This window comes from Rhinolophus ferrumequinum, chromosome 18 (assembly GCF_004115265.2).
Source record: "Rhinolophus ferrumequinum isolate MPI-CBG mRhiFer1 chromosome 18, mRhiFer1_v1.p, whole genome shotgun sequence".
In the NCBI taxonomy this organism is placed as follows: Eukaryota; Metazoa; Chordata; class Mammalia; order Chiroptera; family Rhinolophidae; genus Rhinolophus; species Rhinolophus ferrumequinum.
This window is the reverse complement of record NC_046301.1, coordinates 49,838,599-49,862,891: the sequence shown is the minus strand read 5'-3', so window position 1 is coordinate 49,862,891 and position 24,293 is coordinate 49,838,599.

Genomic DNA, 24,293 nt, shown 5'->3' with positions numbered 1-24,293 from the left:
GCCACCATCGTAGATGACAGCTCATCCTGCACAGCGAGGTGGCCCCTGTGAGTGCAGTTCTTTCAGACCTTCTCTCTCTATCACCGTCCACCTCTCGTTGGCCTGCAACGCTTGTCCCTCCTCTGCGGAATCCCTCTGCCCACTCAGTCAGAACCAATTGCTTTTCCTTCCCAGACAGAGCAGGAGTTTGCTGGGCCACGGGGCTGGCAGGCCTCCCAGCACCTGTGCTGATCGTGGGTGGAACCCTCCTGCTCAACCCTCCACCTGGTGCTCCCACCTGTGGGCTGCCTGACACCTGAACTGGCAGGAGGGGTGGGGTCTGCGTCATCACCGCCCCTTCATGCATGCACTAGGTGCTCAATAAATGCCTGTCTGATCTTCTCAATCGAAGGGAAAACTTGCATGCCACTGAGTGCGTACATCTGAAGTGCGTGCTCAGTGAGTTTTGCTGATATGACTATCACCCAGATCAAAACATGGGAACATCCGTCACCCCTGAAGGCTCCCTCTGCTGGCGAGGGAAGCCGTACCTCAGACCTCTGTCACGGGAGATGAGTTTTCCCTCTTCTGATTTCACTGATGTGGAATCACAATTATGCCCTCTTTCACGTCTAACCTCTTTGCTCAGCATTGCGCCCACTGGGTTCCTCCACATTGTATGTACGTAGCAGGTGTTTGTTTCTTTTCACTGGCATGTAGTATTCCATTAAATGAATACACTGTCGTTCATTCGTTGAAGACATTTGGGTTTCCTTTTCTGGCCATTAGGAATAATGTGGCTACATTTCTTGTGTGTGTGGACATATATATTTATTTCTTTAGGGGTGGGATTGCTGGGTCTTGGCTGTAGTAGATACTGACAAGCATCCAAGGATAGAGCACAGAGCATGGCCCACATAGTCTGCAGAAAAACCCTCCCAAACCCTGAACACAAAACCTGGCCGTATTTGAGAGCCTCCCCCAGCTGCCTTTGGGGACCAGATAGGGGCAGGGGCAGCAGGCCAGCAGATAATGCTTAGGTTTGAATTTTGTGAAATGAGCCATCTCTGCCACATCTGCGCTGGACGACTGTTGTCACCCCCACTTTACAAATTTCTCAGGTCCTGATTCCAACAATCACCCCCTACCCTGTGGAGGGGGGATGGGTGGTCTTTAAAGAAAATATTTAAAGTATTGAATGTGGTGTCAGATCTCACTTTAAGTTTCCCGTGCTGCTTGTGCTGTACGTGACTTTCCTGGGACAAGTCTCTTCCCTGCTCTGTGCTTTGGGTTTTGTTTTCTATAAAATGGGAAGGGTGTTTGGCTCAGTGGAACCCCTACGGGCGGGCGCTAGGAGGAATTAAAGAGGAAGTAACAACAAAATCCTGGATCACTGTGGGAGACCCACAGATGTGCCTGGGTCTCCCCTGTTTGTGGCTGTTGGAGTCCTTTTCCATGGAAGATTTGTGACAGTTTACAAGAGCTCGGCCTTGCCAATGTATTTCAAATATGCACGTGGCCTCCCAGCCACGGCCCACATTCCCCTTATCACTTTCGTGGAGGAGTCAGGGATCCCTGCCAGAACTTTCCTTTCCCTTCTCGTGTCTCATTGCTGCCAGCACAGCTCTCCGCCCGGTGCTCAGAGCTTTAGCAGCTGGACGAGCTGCTGGATCTGTGTCCAGGGGCCCATTGCATAAACTCTATGTTACGTAAGTCCTGAGTTGAATTTTGGAAAACTTCCCTCCCCCTTTTTTTCCCTCCAGAAGATTTTCCAGTGTCACCCAAACAGCCAGCTGTGGGGGGAGCGGTTGTTTACACGTCTCGGTCAGAACAGCATGTTTGAAGGCCAGGGCAAGATCTGTGTGAGCGCTTTCGATTATGGAAAAACAAATGTGATTTCAGAAAGAAAAAAAAAAAAAAAGAAAGAGGAAAAATGAAACGGAAAACAACGGTTCACAGAGCTGGAACTTTGAGGCAGGGCCCCAACTATATGATTTCTGATGACCTGAGAAAGAATGTTCCGGAATATTCTAGAAGGCTCCTTGTGCTCCTGGCAGGCTAACAGCTCGTGCCCCTCACCCTCCTCACCACATCACTCAGGCAATTCCAGACGTGCGTGGAGGACACACAGATTCTTTTCACGGGGTTGCAGGCATGTGTCCCCTGGCACTTAAAAATAGCCACATGTTTATTGCAAACGAGTCAAACAATAAGGGTTTTCTTAAGATGTAAAAACTTTTCCACCAAAAGGGCAGTTTTTGAAAATATGTATAGTAGAGGGAGTTTTCCTTTCTTTTTTTTCCAGGAGTAGATGGGAAGGTCTTGAGTTTAAAATGCCAACCCAGTGTGTGTGTGTGTGTGTGTGTGTGTGTGTGTGTGTGTGTGTGTGTGTGAGAGAGAGAGAGAGAGAGAGAGAGAGAGAGAGAGAGAGAGAGAGAGAGAGTTGGTGGGTACACAGGGCCGAGGGACGAGAAGAAAACTAATATTGCTTGAAGACCTACTATGTGTCAGTCCCTGTGTGGGGCCCACTTGGTCCTCAGGATTTAGACAGCCAGTAATATTTCCACCTCTTCGGAGTGAGGGAGGGGAAACTGAGGCACAACAGATCTCCTGCTGAGCCAGGAGCCCGACTGCCTGATTTGGAAGTCTCTGATCCTGACCTGGCTTATTCCCCTGATGAGCCTCGGAGGGTCTATGTACTTCCTGAAACTGAAGGCGAGATACTGGGACATTTCTCTACAATGAGGTCTCTACAACTTTCATCACACGGGAGCCTAGGACGTCAAAAAAATATAAAACCATTGCCCCAGAGGAAGATTTTTAGTGAACCACAGCCTACAGCTTGGGCAAGTTGCTTCTCTTTTCCGAACTTCAGTTTTGTCATCTGAGAAATGGGTTGTATCTCCAGGTACCTTCCAACATTTAAACACATAATGTGGAGCCCATCAGATATTTATGTGCCTATAGGAGGCATTTTCCCATCTTCACAGTGCAAACATCTAACGAGGCTGTCTTCATCTTTGTGGGAGAGACTCAGGACTTCGTGGGGGGGTCTGGGGGGAGAGCATCTAGACACATCTGCTTTTGCCTCGGGTTTCTGCCTGGCCGTGAGGGCCCACTGTCACAGAAAGCCCAGGTCACCACATTTAGCTAATAAAACATGGCATGCCCAATTAAATTTGAATTTCAGGTAAACAACACTTTTTATTTTTAGCACAAATATGTACCAACTATTGCATGGAATGGGATATGCTTCTTCCATTTAAAAAATGTTAAAATAATTTAATTGATTTAAACCTTTCATATATTACCCCCTGGAGGCAAGAAAAAAAATTAAAATCCAGTTTTCTGCCTTAGATGTTCTTTTTATTTTCTTCTGATTTTAAAAGAAATTAAGAAATTCCTGTGGCCTCCTGAAAGTCCTAGAGCCCTGGGCCACCTGTCCCTGTTGTATCAGCCGGCCCTGGAGAAGGTGGTCTTCCTTCAAGGTCATGTCTTGGGGTGGATGGCAATGACAGTGGTTTCCTTATGTGGCACTGCCTGACACCTCCCAAGCCTCATGCGTGTGCAGGGCCCAGAAGCATGTTCTGGGAAAAATCGAGGGAGAAGTGTCGCCTGTTCAGGCCAATATGCCCCTTGTAGAGATGCTTCCGGCCATGGCAGGCTCTATTTGAATACGAGGAAGCGTGAATCAGACCTCTGTGCCCCAGGAGGCAGGCTCCAGTGAAGTGTCCTTTCACGGGGCCACACTGTGCTCTCACCCCTTCGCTTACTGGCCTTCCTGCAGCCTGGGGTTGGGGACAAATTTAGATCATTTGTCATCTGTCTGAAATAAACCTTCAAAAATTTCCCAGGGTCTTAACAAATTCTTTGTCACCAGACCTTTCTTCAACAACCTGTGGTGTATTGGGTACATCTCGGTGGCTCACGCCCCAGTAGGCATTTTGCTAAAGTGAGTTAGATGTATCAGATGCTGGGGGCCAGAAATGCATAGTTGCCTTGATTTCTGCCTGGCTGTGATTTCTGTAACTTTTGGGATTTCTACCTGACTATGAGAAGCAATTGTCACAGAGGCTGTTCACCAGATTTAGCAAATAAAATGCAGGACGCCCAATTAAATTTGAATTTCAGATGAACAAAATTTTTAGCATAAGTGTAACCTAAATTTTGCACAGAATGAGAAAAACCTCTTATTTATATGAAATTCATATTTAACTGGGTATCCTGTGTTTTATCTGGCAATACCACATAGAGGAGAAGAAAAAACTCAAGGAGTGGAGGTGAGGGAGCAACCATCCTTCCTTGAGGTCCTAGTGGGTGCTAAGTCACCGCTGAGGCTATTTTTCACATCATCTCTTTAAATCATCACCATGATCAGTGCACAGACGAGGAAGACGAGGGTTGAGAGAAGCTGGTGCAGTGTGAGGGTCTTTCCTGGCGGATAGCTCAAGGTGCTATGAATAGCAGATGTGTCCAAAGGGGCATGGAGAATGCAGGCTTTATTCTGCCAGGACCAAAATGGAGCAGGATTCCTCAAAAAGTTAAACATAGAATTACCATGTGACATAGCTATTCCACTGCTGGATATCGGCCCAAAAGAACTTAAAACAGGTGTTCAAACAAACCCTTGTACACGCATGTGCATAACAGCACTGGTCACAATTGACAAAAGGTAGAAACAACCCAAATGTTCATCAGTGGATGAATGAATAAACAAAATGTGGTCCATCCATACAGTGGAATATTACTCAGCCATAAAAAGGAATGAAGCACTGACACATGCCCCAATGTGGATGAATCTTAAAAACATTATGCTGAGTGAAAGAGGCCATGCACAAAAGGCTACATGTTGCATGATCACATCTTTATGAAATGTCTAGAACAAGCGAATCCAGAGACAGAGAGCAGGTCAGTGGTTGCCAGGGGCCGAGGAAGGGGGATAGGAAGTGACTGCTCATGGGGACAGGGTCTCCTTTTGGGGTGATAGAAACATTTTGAAACTGGATAGAAGTGATGGTTGCACAACACTGTGAATGCACTAAATGCTTTCGAATTGCACACTTGAACATGGTTAAAATGGCACCAACTTTATGTTATGTATATTTTACCACGATTTTTTAAAAAATCATGCCTGGGCTTGGGGTTCCATCAGGACTGTGGCCAGAATCCTGGAGAGTTTCAAGCAGGAATCAGGGACCTTCTGTGGTTGGATAGCTGCCGCCAGGAGCCGTGCTGTCAGGCCCATTGATTCGTGGGAAGCCAGGACCATAGATGTACCCCTTTAACAGAAGTGGAAACTGAGGCCCACAAGGTCAGTGAGCTTGTCCGGAGGCTCAGTGTGGCTGGCTGGGATTCCAATGTGGGTCTGTGTGACCCCAGAGCCTGGGGAGGTCCTTCCAGAGAAGTGCCATCAACAGGCCAAGGGTGCTAGAATCACAGCTGGGGGTGAGTCCACAAGAAAGCCACTATGGGACCAAGGAGGCGGCTTAGGGAAGGCAGCTTCATGGGCTGTGACCCACCCCCCACCCTTACCCCCAGCACAGACTGATGACCAGAAAAAAGCTTAAATTTCAACAATCAGGAGACACTTTGGTGAACAACCTAGTTCCTGGAGCCAGGCAGCCGCCCCTATTGGGCTGGGGGAGGGCCTTCACCTCTCCGAGCCTCAGTTTCCCCTCTGTACATGCCCCCCAGATGGGCAGGTGGAGTATTAGCAGAAGGTGATGCTGCACGTAGGCTGGTGTGTAGTTGAGCTCAGTCCCTTGGGAGGTCGCGGGGCAGCAGGACATCTCGGCAGGAACGGGAAACCGCTTCCTGGAGGGGTCTAGACAAATTATTTGTTTAATGGAGAAACTCGAATCATAGAGAGGGCACAGGCTCATTCTGAGATGTTTGGGACAAAAGTCAGTCTACTCTTCTGGAACGTGGGGACAAGCACACAGGCTCTGGCCCAGTGATTTAGGAACAATCGATTGATCCATCAGTCAGTGATATTGTCTCTGAACAAAGAAAATGAGGCAGCAGAACTGGTCATCTGGTACTGTTCCCTGCACAGGCAGGACTGTGCAGAAATGCGCACATCCCACGGCCGAGATGCTGAGAGCAAGAGAGTTAGAAAGAGACAGACAGAGAGAAAGAGAGAGAGAGAGAAACACAGAGACAGAGAGGCCGAGAGAGCAGGCCTCTGAGATTCATGATGGAATTTGGCCCTCACGCTACTTTGGAATTAAAGCCCCTGATGAAATTCAGGCCTTCATTCGACAGATGAGGAAAGTGAGGCCCAGAGTTTGACTGAGCACCTCCATTTACCATCCCCACGCGGAGCCCCCTGGCTGGCCTGCCACCTCCCTCGGCCTCACAGATGTCCCCCCCAGCCCCTCTGACCGGGTCTCCCCCAGCCCATAACAAGTCCCCTTTGGCTAGTTAAAAATAGCTGGTGGAGGATGCCGGTGACTTCTGAAAGAGGCCTCAGAGCCCAGGCAGACACGATCCGCAGGCCGCAGCCAGGGACGGCGCTAATTGTGGCAGCACTCAGGGTACAAAGGCGCCGTTCAGAAGACTGGCACGTCTGGATCCGATTTCTGGAGAGCAAACGTTTCTTTCATTTCCCCGAGCCTGGCGGGGATCTGCCCTAACTGCAGAAGAAAACATCCCCTTGAAGAGAACAGCATCTCTTTTGGGGAGAAGAGGTGTGGGGGGCCCCAGTGCTCTACTGAACAGCACACCCCACCGCAGCCCCCCATTTAGAACGGGTTGCCAAGCCTGCTCTCTGCTCCAGTTTTATGAAAGCATCTCTGTAGAACTGGCATTATTTTCTCCCTAAATGTGTGGGGAAATTGACCAGGGATGTCCTCTGGACCTGGAGTTTCCTTGGTGGGAAGATTTCAACCATACCATAGATTTCTTTCATAGACATAGGGCTATCTCGGTGAGCTTTGGGAACTGGCATCTTTCAAGGAATTTCTCCATGCCATCGGAGCCATCGATTGGCAACATATTGTTTATAATGTGCCCTTGTGATGTGTAGGATCTGTCATGGGGTCACCTCTCTCCTTCCTGACAATGGTCATTTGTGTCTTCTTTTATTTTCCTGATCTGTGTGGCTCAGCTCGGGATGAGACACCCCAAACCCTGGTGCCCAAATGTGGGCAATGGCTAGGCTTCGTTCTCACTGTCACAACGGCGATGACAGCTCCTGCAGGAAGGCAACCCCGCCCAGCTCAGAACATGGAAAACCACCTACTTACAGGCTGATGGACATCCGTCTCCCCACGGCACCCTCCTAACTCCCAAAGTTTAACTTGTAAGGATAGAGCAGAAAGAATGTGGGCTCCAAAGTTAGGACGATTCTGGCTCAAATCTCTGCTACTTTTCATCGGGGCAGGGATAAGGTGAAGCCAGTGAAGCCCCTGGTGGCACTCCATGGCTCTGGAAGGCAAGGTTGGAGACCCCCCGCCTTAGACAACTTGGCCACGTGGTCTTGAGTCACTGGGACAACACCTGAATCCAGTCCTCATTTGCTGTACCTGTCAGGGGGCAGGATGATACAAGAACTGACGCACAGATTAAATGAGATAATATACGGGCGTGCTTTGCCCAGGGAAGTGAAGGCCCTGGAGATACTGGTAAGAATTCATAGTAATTGCTCAGCCCCATGTAGCACCCACTAGCGCATCTCCCCTGAGTGTTTCGTGCTTACCACAATATAGGAGCTATTGTTAGTCCCATTTGTACAGACAGGGAAACAGACCCAGCGTTAGGTGGCAGAGCCAGGACTGGAACCCTGGCTGCCAAGCCCCGAGCCTACGTGCATTCACAGCCGCAATCACAGCGAGCTCTCTGTCTCCCCTGATAGCGGCTGGAGGTTGAATTCTTTGCTGGAGAAAAAGATTTAAAACAGGAACACCCACAGTGGCCCTGATTCTGCTTAAGTTCTGGAAGCGAGGCAGCCTTGCGATTCTGAACTTGGCCGTTTTTCCCAGTTCCGGGGCCCAGGGACGGGGGATTGGCTTGCTTTACGTCCCAAACCACCTGCTCGGCCCGACATCCAGCCGGCCTGCGCCAGAGTGAGGGAGAGAGGAGACCCTCCGCTCTCTTTATATACCGGGGTTATTTTTAACCCGGCCTTCCAGAACATTACGGAGCTTCCTCTCTCCGACGCGCAGGAAGCCCTACTTGGCCGTGTTTCCTGCTAGCACGCGGCCCCGAGATTGCTGAGAACAACAGGCCCAAGACTGCTTGGCTCCGGGGGGAAAAAACCTGGCCGCCTTTCAAAGCCCTGACAGAAAACCTTTGAGAGCCCTGCACTTCTGCCAGCCTGCGGACGGCCCCCATAGCGCTGACAAATTGGCCATGCTCAGGGCCCCCAGGCCACCCCCTACCTCCAATCCATGGTCCCTTCCCAAAGTGATAAAAAAGTGTGTGCCCATCCCCCTCCAGCTGGGTAGACAAATGCTTGCATTGGTGTATTTTTTATGCTTCTGTTTTTTATTTTTATCCATGTATTTTTATTGAGGTGAAATTCACATAACATAAAATTAGCTGTTTTAAAGTGGAAAATGCGGTGACATTGGGTACATTCACAATGTTGTGCAACCACCACCTCTATCTAGTTCCAAAACATTTTCATCACTCCAAAATAAAATCCCGTCCCCATTAGCTGCACTTTCCATCCCCCAACCCCCCGCCCCTGGCAAGTACTAATCTACTTTCTGTTTCTACGGATTTGCCTGTTCTGGATAGTGTATATAAATGAAACCATTCACCCAGTAGCTTTTAGTATCTAGTTTCTTTCACTCAGCATTCACACACACACATGACCTGGTGTGTGTCAATGCTTCATTCCTTTTCATGACTGAATAATATTCCTTGTGCGAATGGACTCGATTTTTTTTATCTACTCATCTGTGGATGGATGGATTTTGTGTTTCAATATGATTTTAAGGCTTGGAGTTGAAATAAATTATTTTTGTCAATGCCGTGTCATTTTCCTCTGGGAAAAATGGCCGTTTGCAAAAGAGCAATTCACCCATGCTATCTGCGCTTTGGTGGAAGGTGCTCTGAGACAAAGACATCCCAATGCTTCCGTTCTGGTGTGACATGTCGTTCTTCCTGCATCCTCTGTGGGCAGCGATTGTTTCTCCTGGGGAGGCAAGGGGGTGTGTTGGAAAGCCAAAACTTGGTTCAGACCCAGCCTCCTTCGCTTATCAGCCACGGGACCCTGCACAAAGCCCTTTGATTTTCTTCGAGCGCATAACCAACTCTTTGTGCCCTGACATTGACCCCCCCAGGATCCATGGGAACTTTGTGCACAGGAGAGCCCTCCCTTTTGCAGATGGGGAAACTGAGGATTGGAGAGGGTATGGGACTGGCCCAGGGTCTCACAGGTACGAGATGAATGGGGATAGAGCCCCAGCCCCCACGTGGGTGGGCTCCTTTCCTGGGGTGGGGGTGGGGATCCATCTGGGCTTCACACACTTTTATTCCTAGAGCCAACCTGTATGGGGTGGGCCAGGGGTCTGCAAACTACAGCTCAGGGGCCAAATCTGGCTCCCCGCTTGGTTTTATACAGCCCATGAGCTGAGAACGTTTCGTTTCTTTTTTTTAAATTGTGATAAAATACACATAACATAAAATTCACCATCGTAACAATTTTTAAGGGTACAGTTCAGTGGCATTAAGTACATTCACACTTTTGTGCAACGATCACACCATCCATCTCCAAAACTTGTTCATCTTCCCAAACTGAAACTCTGTCCCCACCTAACACTAACGCCCTATTCCCCCTCCCCCAGCCCCTGGCACCACCATCTACTTTTATGTCTATGAATCTGACTCCTCTAGGGACCTCACGTAAGTGGAATCACACAGTATTTGTCCTTTTGTGTCTGGCTTATTTCCCTCAGCATAATGTCCTCAGGGTTCATCCAGGTTGTAGCAGGTGTCAGTTTCTTTCTGTGGCTGATAATATTCCATTGTACATTCTATGGATGGACCATATTTTGCTTATCCACCCATTTGTCAACGAACATTTGAGTTGTTTCCACCTTGGCTATTGTATGTTTTCCTTTTATAACATCTTTAGTAAGATATAATTCACATATTACACGATTTCACCCATTTAAAGTATACAATTCGATGACTTTTAGTATATTCACAGAGCTGTGTATCCATTACCACAACCAATTTTAGAACATTTTCATTACCCCCAAAAGAAACCCTGCACCCCTTAGCTATCACCTCTGCCCCAATAAGAATGGTGTTTACATTTTTAAACCGTTGAAAAAATATTAAAAGAAGAATAATATTTTGTGACGTGAAATTCTATGAAATTCAAATTTTGATGCCGATCAATAAAGTTTTATGGGCACACAGCCCCACCCACACATGCACAGCTTGTCTGTGGCTGCTTTTGAGCTACAAGGCAGACTTGAGTCATTGAGACAGTAGTTGCAGAGCCGCCTCCATCTTGCCCAGGGACACCAGTGCTGGCCTCCTGCTTCCTCTCTTGCTGATCGTTGTGCCCTGGCATGTGAGCAGGAACTATGCCCTCTGCCGGAGCCTACAAACATCACTTAGGGTGGCAGGTTCAGATCTCAGCTCAAATGTCCCCTCTGATGGCTCCCTGGGGTCAGGAATTCTCCTCCTTGTCACCACTGACGTCTGGGGCTGGATGATTTTCTGTCGTGGGGCGTCTTGTGCACGGCAGTCTGCTGAGGAGCAACCTGCTCCCCACCCACTAGATGCCAGTGGTACCCTCCCCCTCCCAGATACGACAATAAAAAAATCTTCCCTCATCGCCAAAGGTCCCCTGGGGGCGACATCGCCCCTGGGTGAGAACCACTGCTATAGAACCCCTTCATTTTTATCAAAACAGTTTCATAGTCAATGTTATGAATGTGTGCAGTGTATAGTTAGCTGTTTCTCTATTGACAGATGCCTCAGCTGCCTCCACTTTATTAGGAATACCATTTACCATTATTAGGAATAATGTAACACATACCCTTGCATGTAACCCTGAGCCATATTTTAAATCACAAAGTCACCTACGTGACAGTCGTATGGCTACATGACAGATACAGTATTTTTCTCCAGTAGGTTGTCACCCTTAGCACTGCGGACATTAGGGCCGGTCATTCTCTGGGGAGGGGGCCTCCTGTGCGTTGTAGGGTACTGAGCAATATCCCTGGTCTCCAGCCCCTAGTTCTGATAATCCCAAGTGTCTTCAGACATTGCCCAGTGTCTCCTGAAGGTTAAAATCACCTTCCCGTGGGCTGCGCCCCCTGCAACTAACAATAGCAACTGGACCAGGAGTTGAGCTGTGCCCTCCACAACTAAGATTGAAAGGACGACAACTTGACTTGGAAAAAGTCCTGGAAGTACACACTGTTCCCCAATAAAGTCCTGTTCCCTTCCCCAATAAAATCTTTAAAAAAACCCCACCTGTTTCCATTATTTAAAAACAAACAAACAAACAAAATAAATAAAAAATGAAAATAAAATCACCATCCTCCCACTTGCCCTGGTTGGTGGGATGTATAAGGGGAGTGAGAGACCCCCCCCCCTTCACATAGGCAGAAAACACCAACTCTGGGTTGGACGTTTCAGGCCCAGCATCTCTCCCACTCTCCACCACCCTCATGCGAGGTGTGAATTACTCACCCCTTTAGCAGATGGGTAAACTGAGGCTCTGTGAGAGAAGCCAGTAATCGTCCTCCTGCTCCCCACCCCTTAGGCTTTCTCTGAGCAGCAGAAATTACAACCCACAGAACCCAAAATAGCTCCCCTTTTTCTGACCCTCCAAGACAGCCACTGCACACACTGGACTGTGGTTCAGACTCCAAAGCTGCAAGGATAAAATAAGAGATTCAAATTCCATCCCCTGGAGATCATAAACTTCAAAGAAGGCAAAATAGTTTGGTCCCTGATGATGGGGGCCTGAGTGTGTTTGCCCACTGCACAGGGAAACTGCCACAAGTGTCTGATGGGGTGAGTCAAAATGAGCCCCTGAATGGGGGGCAATGAACCCCTGGGCTATCCTGCTGGGTGAGCTGAGAAGGAGGCTCCTACAGATATTTTGGTGAGAACTTAGACTCTGGGATGGCACTAAGTGCAGTCCATTTGCAGGCATGTCTTGGAGGTCACCACCTCCAGGAAGCTTCCAGTAATACATCCTTTCCACCCTCACATGAGCCCCTTTACGAACCTCCTCAGAATCAGGGGAGGGTCTGAGTCATCCCTGGGTCCTGTTGGTTCCCTGCCACCTGTCCAGATCAGATATCAGTGTGAGAGAGCCCCAAGATGGACGTGTAAGCTGGGGTTAGCAGAGCTATGTAGTTTTTCTGCATTTGCAGAAAAGGGAGGTGATTGAAGAAAGTTGTTTCCAGCTCTGCCTGAACATTTGACTGCCTGGGGGAGATTTTTTTCCCTTTTTTTAGTTTTAGGTGACTGGGGGAGATTTTAAGATATATGATTCCACCACCTGAACCAAGATTGCACAGTTTTAGCATTACCAGCAATGGGGCGAGACAACATCAGGTGCCTCCTGACATAACACACTGGGGGAGGACCAGCCAGCCCAGCTTCCGTGGCTCCCGCCCCAAGATGCACAACCTGAACCTGGTCACAGAGAACCAGCAGGCCAGCCTGCCATGGGTCGTTCTGCAAAACTGCCTGGACTCTCCACAAAATGTCAACACCGTGAAAGACACAGAAAGGCTGAGAAACGCTCCTGCTTAAGAGGAGACTAAAGAGACATGAGAACAAAAGACAGTGGGTGAGTCTGGATTAGATCCTACATGAGAAAAGAAAAAGTTGCCATAAAAGATATTCTCTTAGTCCATTCAGTCCATTCTGCTGTAACAGAATACCACAGACGGGGTGACTTATAAATATAAATTTATTTCCAGTTCTGGAAGCTGGAAGTTTAAGGTCAAGGTACCAGCAGATTTAGTGTTTGGTGAGGGCCCACTTCCTGGTTCATAGAGGGTACCTTCTTGCTGTCTTCACATGGCAGCAGGTGTGAGGGAGCGCTCTGGGGTCCCTTTTATAAGGCACTAATCCCATTCAGGAGAACTCCACGCTCAGGACCCCATCACCCCCTCAAAGGCCCCCACCTCCTAACACTATTCCATTGGGGGTTAGGTTTCAATATGAATTCTAGGGGGACACAAACATTCAGACCATGGCAGATCTGATTGGGGCAGTTGGGTTAATTTGACTACAGAATGATTCGATGATGGCATTTCTCAATGTGCGATTTGGGGAGTGTGACCCTTGTCCTGGGGCTATGTGGGAGACCCTCCTAGTTCTTAGGAGATGCAGGCAGGAGAACGTACTTCAGAATAAGACTGTATCGGGAGGTAGGGCCTTCAAAGAGGTGATTAAGTTAAAATGAGACCATCGATTGGGCCCTGATCCAATCTGCCTGGTGTCTTTATAAGGAGAAGAATTGGACATAAAGAGACACCAGGAGTGGACATGAACTCAGAGAAAAGACCATTTGAAAGGGCAGCAAGAAGGTGGCCATTTGCAAGCCCAGGAGAGAGGCCTTAGGAAAAACTAACCCTGCTGACACCCTCATCTTGGACTTCCAGACTCAAGAACTGTGAGACGATAGTTTCTGTTGTAAACACCCAGTCGGTGGTATTTTGTTATGGCAGCCTGAGCAGATTAATATAATATATAAATATATAAATTATGTACTGTATATATATCATTTCTATCAATTGTTTACATATATACACATACATACACAGATAGATAGATAGATAGATAGAATGTGGGTAAATCTTCATAAATTGTTGGCAGTGTGTGTGGGTCTGGGTGCAAGGTATGTGGATGTTCGCTGCATTATTTCAGCTACTTTTCTATTAGGTTGCACATTTTTCAAAATAGAGCGTTGCGAAACGCAAAGCAGAGCCTTGGTTCCCCGGGCCCCACTGAGTCCAATTAAGTCAGTCTCCTGGGTGTGAGGTGGACACCAGGAGTTTTGAAAGTGGCACCCCGGCTTCAGAGTGGGGGTTCAAGGCAATGTAGAAGCATCCACAGTTGCAGCAGGGGGACCAGGGCAGGAGTCCTTTCCAAGGGCCAATGGAAGCACGAGGGGGGGGCATAGGGTGCAAGCGTGGGTAGAGGGTCGAGGCTGCCCCTTCTTCACCCCCTCCCCCACCTTGGCGAGCTCACATCCGTTTCACTGTCTGGTCTTCAGCGCGGCCCTGCCCTGTGTGAGAGCAGCGTTGGCTCCATTTTGCAGAAATGGAAGGTGACAGGTCTGCTGCATGTGCCTGAGGACAGAGAAAACTGTCCCCATTAGGAGTTACTCCCCACTCCCCCAGCCCCAGGCCCTGGTACCCCCCAATCTGCTCTCTGTGACTATGGATTTGCCTGTTCTGAACATTTCATATAAACGGAATCACAACATGAGACCTTTTGTGTCTGGCTTCTCTCACTCAGCTTCATAGTTTCAAGGTTCATCCGCGTTATAGCATGAATCAGGGCTTCGTGCCTTTGTATGGCTGACCAAGTATATTATTTTTTAAAATCAGAGCTTTGCTTATAGAAAAGCAAAATGCTATATTTGGCAAACATCAAAGGATGCTTGGTTTTATTTTTTTTTTTATCCCCTCCACAAATAGCTCAAAATTGACTCAAGCTGCCAAACATCACACACTCCCAGTGCTCAGCCTCGAGCCCGTGGGTCTCCTGTGTAAGGGATCCCGGGCTCGGGCAGCCTCGGACGGCCCCCGCGGGAATAACATTTTAATTAAAAAGTCTTACAATTACAGACTCTAAACGTAAACTGCCTGGCAGGGCGCGGGCCACGCCTGACATTCCAGGCCGGCCTCTTTGGAGCCCCAGCAGCCGCAGAAGTCCCCAAGCTCAGCCAGGAATAGTTCTGCCTTTTATTTGGAAAGAGAATTACAGGGCACATGGCCCAGCCCGAGCTTGCAGCTTCGAAGCCGTATTTTTGAACACGACCTTAACCGCACACTTGCTTTAGATCATCTGTGCCAGGCTAAACGCTGCCAGCTGCCTAGACACTCGGCCCGCAACTCTAAACACAGGTTCTTTTTTATTCCTGTTTTAAGGTCTATCAGACTATTTCTGTGCAAAAACAGATTTAAAATCTTGCTGGCTCAGGAGCCCCTGGCAGCCACCAAGGCCGCCCTCTTCTCTCTGCTCCCCTCAAGTGGATCTCACATCTGTGTTGTTCTCAGGGATTTTCTTAGCTGGAGGAGCTCTCTCTGGCTCCCTAAATCTCTCTGCTCCCAGCCTGGGGAGTCTGGGGCTCTGAGATCAATAGGCCTGATGGCCAGGATGCGATGGGTGATTCCTGGAAGGAGAACTGGGTGTTGGTACCAGAAAAAGCAGGATGGATGATGGGAAAGAAAAGGATCATGTGGTCACAGTGCTTGAGCCAAGATTTGAACTTGGGTCCTAGTTAGGTGAAAGTCACAGGATTCAAAAATGCTAAGTCCTTGTGCTGGCAGAAATGTAAAATGGTGCAGTTGCTGAAGTTTGACGGTTCCTTAAAAAGTTAAACATAGAATTACCTTATGACCCAGCAATTCCACTCCTAGGAATATAGCCCCCAAAATCGAAAACACGTGTTCAAACAAAAACTTGTACACGCATGTTCATAGCAGCACTATTCACAATTGCCAAATGGAGGAAACAACCCAAATGTCCATGAATGGATGAACAGATAAACAAAATGTGGTCCATCCATATAACAGAATATTATTCAGCCATAAAAAGGAATGAATCACTGACACACGCTACAACATGGATGAACCCTGAAAACATCATGCTGAGTGACCAAAGCCAGATACAACAGGCCACATAGTCTAGGGTTTCATCTATACGCAATGTCTAGGCAAATCCACAGAGACAATTCCGTGGTTCCCAGGGACTAGGGAGTGATGGCTGATGGGGGCAGGGTCTCCTTTGGGTTGATGGAAACGTTCTGGAACTAGATAGAGGTGGTGGTTGCACAACATTGTAAATGTACTAAATGCCGCTGAATTGTTTACTTTAAAATGGTAAATTTGATGTTATGTGAATTTCACTGCAATTAAAAAAAAGTTTAGCCCTGCCCTTGGGTTCAAGGAAAGGAAGTGTCCACGAGCAGGTGGGGGAGATAACGGCATGTTGGCAGCACCTGTGAGAAAAACCTTAGGTTCCGTTGGGTTGATATGAGTCAGCAGGGGCAGGGAGGCGGGGCCTGGGATGCGGTGAGTCTCTGCCACATCAACAGAGGTATAGGGTCCAGATAGAGGGAGGTGGGTTCCCTGGCCAAACCACAGCTGAGGTGTGGGGCACAAATCTGGGGAGGAGGGTCAAGGACAATGTGGGGATTTGGGGAGGGGCTCAGCAGGGCTGAGAAAACTTGAAAGCCCATCCCTTTGAGGAGAAATAGTGCGGTGTGAACTCTAGAACTGGGCTGTCTGCATTTACATCCCAGCTCTGCCACCTACCAGCTGTGTGACCTGGGGCAAGCCACTAACTTCTCTGAGCCTCAGTTTCCTTATTTGTAAAATGACATAACAATTGTATCGGTTCACAGGGTCGTCAAAGTTGGTCAGGCTACTTGGTTCCCCAGACGTGGGGCCAAATGGATCGGAGAGAAGAGCAGCTTTGTGGAGAAGGGTCTGGCCTCTCAGAGACATGAGGGACAGGCACCCAACCTCTTCCTCTCCCATGTCCCCTCATCCAGTCCATGGAGCCCCAAAGTCAGTTTGCAGACACTGGATACTGTGCCCTCTTGTTCCACCTCTCAGACTGTAAACAAGCATCTTTCTCTTTAACTGTCTATCTATGACACGTTTCTCCCATTTTTGTCCTTTTGTTGGTGATTTCGCTGTTTAAAATGACCCCCAACCATAGTGCTGAAGTGCTATCTGGTATCCCCAAGTGCGAGAAGGCTGCCATGTGCCTTATAGAGAAAATGTTAGAAGAGTTCATTCAGGGGTGAGTTATAGCGCTGGTGGACGTGAGTTTAATGTGAACAAATCAACAATATATACTAAATATGGTGTCTTTAAACGGAAACACACAAAACAAGATTACCGTATTTTTCTGTATATAACACGCACTCATGTTTTTGGCCCAAACTTTCAGGGAAAAAATTTTTGTTTTAATTTTTTAATTCAAATTTTTATTTGTTTACATTTAGGTACTTGTTTTTGTATTGAAAAAGGAATTTTAGCATTTATTTTTAGCATATTATGGTACAAGAAATTTTATGTAACAAATAATTAAAATATACAAGAACAGATGCAAGGTACTCCTGTACCGGTAGCAAATATATGATATTGACCCTTCACAGAAGGCCAAGAACTCTTCCTTGTTGCAAGTTCGTTGTAAGTTCAACAAAACCGATTATTATATTCCAGGGCGTTTGTCATGTAGGGTGTCATGTGGGGTCTCTGGTCCCGCTCCCCACATAAGAACGCAGGACATGGTGAGGCCAAAAAGGAACACCCACGGAGCCATAGGTAGGGGAGTCATACCACTATAGTCTCGCTGGCGGCTGAGTTGGAGCCACAGGAAGCAGGAGCCACATGATCTACAACCTGCCGTCCACTTGTCTCTGCCAACCTCACTTGCTAACTGCAATCCGCCATGCTAACTGCAGTCTGTGCTTGCCAGCTCAGCCACCATTCGCTGCTAGCCCCCCATTTCCTGCTAGCGTAGCCACGGCAGTTATATTAGTGGCCAATGGCTCACTGGTTACAGCTGACGGCCAACTAGCCACAGCTGATGGCCATCCAATCACAGTTGATGGCCATTTACTACCTGAACCAGCACCTTTCCACGTGAGGCCGAGAGCCTGGAAACTGCACTCATGGCTCTGTCCCTACAGTATTATTTTGCATATGGATATCATTATTGATTTCTAGAGTTATACTTTTAACTCATAAGCATAAATCAAAGAATTTAAAACGTTTATATAGATACGGAATTAGTACTACCCATGTATAATGCACATCCTTATTTTTCCCCTCACAAATTTGGGTAGAAAAGTGTACATTATACATGGCAAAATACAGTATATATTGACCAGTTGATAAAAACGTTGTGACCAGAGGCTTGAGGAAACCTAACCCTGTATTTCCTCTAGGAACAATAGTCCAATATTCACTAATTCAGTGTTTTCAGTGAACAATGAGAATTGACTGTATATATTCATATATATATACACACACATATATATACAGTCAATTCATATATGTACACATACAGAGGGTGCCAAAAAAATGTATACACATTTTAAGAAAGGAAAACTGTATTAAAATTGTAACACTCAATATATACTGATAACAAAAGATGAATACAAGTCACATGTGACTTCTACAGTGACAAGAGGTGCTCAAAGTGGTTACCATCAGCGTCCAGACACTCCTGATGACGGCGAAATACTACTTGAGAAACGTTGACCAAAGTGTCTACGTGTCTACATTTTTTTGGCATCACTGGTATGTATGTATATTTATATTATATATAAATTTAAAATATACATTATATATATATATATATACTATATATATTGTTTTTGCAGTTAGTTTGTTTGAATCCTGCTGCAGGCCAGTGGGGCATTGGGTTGAAATGTCTAACTTACAGCTTCTCCTCTATCCTTCTTTCTCCCCCTTGCTTTTCATTTGTTAAGAAACTGGGTCGTTTGCATTTTCTCCCCCAGTCTGGATCTTGCCGCTGATGTGTCCCCTCCCAGTGTTGCTCCCATGCTCTGACTCAGAGTTGATTTTCTAGCGTGTGTCCACTTTGGCTGACTTCACTGACACACCCAGTGGGTCTTGGGGCTCTGCCATGGTAAGGACCCCCTCATCACGTCCTATTGGCACAGTCTCCCAGGATCTCCACCCAGAACCATGACTTCTCAGGGGGCTGCGTTTGGGGCTGGAGAGCCATCCCTCTGAAGGCGGGTTCCCCTCTGGGACCGGAGTGAGGACTGAAGGGGAATCCTGCCCAAGCTGGGTCTGACCTGTCCTTATTTAGAATGTTGATACTTTGTTCATCATGGATGTTTTTACACTCATTTTGATTTTTACAAATACTGCATTACATATTATTTTTCTTAAAGATGGAGGTTTTTTGGAGCACCCTGGGCCCCCCAGTTCCCTTCTCTGGGCCCCCTGACTTTGTTCCTCATCTGCCAGGGAGAATAATAACAATCTCTCCTCCCCCTGCAGGGTTGGGGTGAGGCCGAAAGGAACCCACAGGCAGGAGGGTGTTTTTGACCTCCTCCCCCCAGGATGAAGTACCCTGGAAGGGAAGTGGTTCAAGGGGGGAAATTGAGAAAGAAGAGGGTCAATGGGGTCAGTGGGGCAGTGGGGGTGGGGGTGGGGCAGGGACAGAGGACTTGGGCACATTCCTGTTGTCCCTGGCTATGTTGCTGTGTCTGTGGCATGAGGTGGCAGCCCTGTTTTCTGTCTCGTTCTCTGTCTAAAGAACTTAGGCTTCAAAAAACCAATGTCCCTTGGTTCTCTGAATTTAGTGAGCCTCTACTATGTATCAGGCTTAGTCCCCCACCCTGGGGACACAGCAGTGAACAGGACAGACCCAGTCCTGATTTATGGAGCTGACATTCCAGAGGAGAGAGCCTGACAATTTGATTACAAGTCACGATAGAGACAGAGAATTGCATAAACAGGGCAGTGAGAGAAGGGACTACTTTAGGCATGAGGGGCTTAGGACCCCTAACTGAGGAGGTGACATTTGAGCCAAGGCCCAAAGGAAATGAGGGAACGCACTGTGTGAGAATCTGAAGGAAAGGCACTTTCAGCAGAGGGAACAGCAGATGCAAAGGCCCTGGGGTAGGGAACAAGCAGGACTTCCAAGGAGCCACAAGGCTGCAAAGCGTGTGGCCCAAACAGAGAGGTCAAGGTGGGTGGTAGGAAGAAGTGGGGTAGGGAGGTGGGCAGAAGTTTGCCAGAAACTTTGGGGAACCAGATCAGTTCAAGGGAAAGCATCCTAAACTGGCTACCAGACAAAATTGCTCATAGCATCTGCCTGTTTGGAGCCCATTGTCTGTCTTGAGCCTCTGAACTACCCCCACCCTCCTTCTGAAGAGAGAGCATCGAGCAGATAATAATAAGAATAGTGACAACAATGCCACAAATGCATAGTCTTGGAGCAGAGGCAGGATTTGAACCCAAGCCTGTCTATCAGCCGAGACCTTTGTTAACCTAAAAATAAAAGGCCTTTCAAAGTCAAAGGCAGCAAACATTTATTTGAGATAAAAAAAGAATAGCTATCCAAGACTCACTGATTCAGGCAGAAGCCTAAATAACGTCCTGTTAGGAAACAAGGCAATGGGTATTTATAAGAAAAGGGAAGGGGAAAAATTATATCAGTAGAAAAAGGCGTTTCTGTTGATGCAAATAATATAGTGACATTAATTCTAACTAAGGTTTTTAATTTTCAGTCTGGTAGCAGAGTGCTGTCGTCATCATATCTGCTTTCTTGTTACCTGGGCAAACAATTTTTTGGGGCACAAGTTTGCTTAGGCCCCGTCCAAAGGTTATTTTGCCCTGTTTATAACATTCCAAAGGTTTGAACTCTAAGATGTGCAAGGCAGTTTCTCTGGTGTGGCAGCTCCAACAATATTTTTAAGTGGCTCCATGTATTATTTTGGAGGACACCTCGCTCTTGACGGTCCCTCCATCCCATTTTCCAGGGACCTTGCCCCAGTCAGGCTCCCTCATTCTCTCAGCCTGGACTGGAGACATACCTGCACGCCTCCTCATCTTGGAGCTGTGTATTGGAAAACACAAGTATCGTCACTGGCCTGGGAACCAGTTGTAAATGCTCAGGGATGAGGGCGAGGGAGGCAGAGATTTCTATTATGCCAGATTCCCCCCAGGTTTCAGGTGTGTGGGAGTGTAAGAACGAGGAAGAGCCCCAGGACCCCCAGCCTGGCCCAGGGTGGACGTGGGTATCCTGAAAGCCTTCTCAGAGGCGGTGTCCAAACCAAGGCCTGTTCTCAAGCAGCCGTACTGGGAAAGGTCTTGCTAAACACTGTATACCACACCCTGGCCTGGAGCTGTGGTCAGCCATGAGAAGCCCAGCATTTTTATATCTCCTCCTCCCCCTCTTTGCAAGTGATTTCTCTGATCAGGCAGTGAGTGTATTTCTCAGGAGGTAACGTCCCACTTCCAGGAAATCATGGCTCAGGAGAATGGTCCCTGGAGTGGTCCCCAGGAACAGAGCTCCTGGCCTGGAGGATAGGGTCTCATTTCATTTTTTCTTCTGGTTTTGGGACTATCTGAAGGTGATAGGTGATGGGGCTGGAGGACCCTGCCAGACCTTGCAGGGGAGGGGGGTCCCCAGGGTCCCATTGCTCAAACTTTGCCCCTTGAAGGTGGGAGGTGGGGCTGGATCTAGCCTGGCACCTCCCCAAGCACAAAATTTTCTTTCAGGTTTCGGGATTTATTGTGAAAACTCACCTGAATTTCTCCCTCAACTCCTTGACATTTTCTTGTTAACTTGTTACAAAACGACATGCATTTTCCCCCTGGAATCTATGGGCACAATTCTACCAGACTCACCCATTTAATCATGAATGAACAGTCACTGAGCCCTTGCTGGGGGCCAGGGACAGTCAAAGCCGCTTCCCTTATGGGGCTCTCAGGCCAGGGGGAGATGAGTCCCCGTAGACACAAAATAGAATTCCAGGTACTGAGGTACTCAGGAGGAGAATGAAGTAAGGTGAGGGTGAGGGAGAGTGAACCTGTGCATATGGGTGCAGGAGTCACGGATGGCTTCACCCAGGGGTGAGAGAGGACAGTGGGAACGGTGCACCCGGCAGAGGGAACGGCCAGTGAAAAGGCCCTGTGTCTCACAGCCATCCCACGTGGTTAGCAATTTGAGCCCCATTGCTCAGGTGAAGAAACTGAGGCTCCGCTATCCTGGAGGACCCCCAGGGGGCAAAGCAAAGCTGCTCTGACTCTGCAGGGCCAGGCTGTGCCAGGAACTGGGGAAGCCAGACAGACAGATAGGCAGGCAAGCAGCAGCCTGGAGGAAGTGGCTTAGCAGGTAGACAGGTAGTAAATATACAGAAACCCCAGCTAGGCCTGGCGTCGTGGGCAGGCTGGGGGCCCGGTGTCTGATGCCACATCTGAGGGGCGGCCCCTGGCACCTATCACATTGGAGGAGGGGGAGGAACAGCTGAGGTTGTTGGGGTTCCTGGTGGAGGTTGCTTGGTCCTGGCTTGGGTGACAGGGAACTCACTGCCTTTCTCCGTCAGCGCCCAACAAAACGCCTCCTGCTGGGAGATTCGGAGCTGCATCCTGTGCTTTTCAGATCCAAGGAAGAAAAGGCCTCTTTTGTTTTTACGTTTTATTGAGATATGAACACACGTACCATATAATTCACCCATTTATATTGCCCAATTCAATGGTTTTGAGAATATTCACAGAGTTGTGCAACCATCACCCGGGTCCATTTTAGAACATTTTCATCACCTCAGGACACAACCCTGCACCCTTTAGCTGTCACCTCCCTGTCCTCCCTCCACTAATCTACTTTCTGTCCCTATGGATTTCCTATTTCTTGATGGTGTCACTGGTTCAGCCCCCTCCTGCTCATCCCCACATGGGGCTTCTCCCTCTAACCCATCCCAAGTGGTCTCGTTTGATCCTCACACCACCCCACAGGGTGAGTGCTCCCACCCTTCCCATTTCACAGATGAGGAAACTGAGACTGAGAGAGAGTGCAAGTTGCCTGTCCTGTCACAGGGCCCAGACAGAGAACTGGGGTTGGAACCTCACCCTTGTCCTTAACCCCTTCCCTCCCTGGCTTAAACTCTGTCAAGTCCCCAGTGCACTTGAGATTGCCCCAGTTCATTAACCTGAACCTGCCAGGTGGTCTGCTCCTCCAAGCCTTTGCCCACGAGTCCTTCTGCCTAGAGTGCCCTCCCCACATTCAGCAACTACCCCCGAGGCCCTCTTCTGGTGTCCCTTCCAGGAAGCCTTCCAGAAGCCCCTGGCTCAGCCCTGCCTCCCCTCTCCCCAGCCCTGACCCCCTGGCTGTGAGACCAGGAGGCATCCGGCCAAGAATCTTAAAAATAAGTCCTGTAAACAGTCACTAGGTGCATGGAAAGCTCTAATCGGCCAGGATCGCGATGAGGAGGCCTGATAACCCGACTGTTTTCTGCCAGCTACCCTGTGATGACATGGGCAGGCTCTTCTGAGAAGCCCACGCAAGGAAAGGCCCCAAAACCACCCTCAGCCCGCCACTGATAGCAGATAACAGCCCCCGAGCTGTGGTTTTCGCAGCCATCAGACTTGTGGCGCCAGGTCGACCGAGCAGGGAGAGATCAAAACAGTACCTGGGCCCAGCCGTGGTCAGGAGCGGAGGGCAGCACGTGGGGTGCTCAGGGACACCAGGGTGAGGTGGGCCTCTAGTACTTGATGGTAGCCTTGGGTTGGGGGCTTTTCCCACCCATTTCACAGATGGGAAAACTGAGGTCCTGTGGGCCCTAGTGCCCCCTTTCCTGGGTCTGGCTTGGCCAAATGGGTATTGGTGCCAGATGGGTCTGAAACACCTTTTGCTTCCTAGACAGGGTTTGGGAGGAGTGGAATAAGTCACCATCATTCCCGGGGCTGTCCAGGGAAAATGTGCGCATTGCTAGGGCGCTGGCAAGAAGTGCCAGCTGTTCAGGCTCCTCTGTCCAGGGCGGTGGCCTCTTTTCTGTTCATTCTTCCTGGGTTCAGGCTTCAGGCAGGAGTTGGCCAAGGGCTCAGGCCTTGGAAAGGCCAACTCAGCTCAGTCCTGCTGTTCCAGCTTCCTCAGAAAGGTATACACAGGCCTGAATTCCCTGCATCTAGGGGTCCAAGGGCAGGTACAAAGGCCCTGAAGCTCCAAGGGCATACTCCAAAAGCTGAGAACGCAGTACGCCCTTCCATTTTCAGCAAATATTTTCAGAACAACTGTAGCGTGCTGGGCCCTGTCCGGGGTCTGGCCACAGGTGTGGTTGGAATAAAATCCAAACCCCTCGCTGTTGCCCACAAGGCCCTGTGGTCTGGCCCCGGCCACCCCCTGACCCCATCCCCTACCATTCCTTACACGTCAGGCTCCTTGCTATTCCATGATCACACTGGGCACGGTTTTGCCTCAGGTGCTTTGCATTGACAGTTCCTTCTGCTACGAATGCTGTTCCATTGGCTCACTCCCTCACCTCTTGTAGGTCTCAGCTCAAATGAGGCCTTTCTTGACCTTCCCAGCTGAAAACAACTGTCCTCGTCCCACACATTTTTCTATATCACAAAGATGTTATTTTGAACATTTATACT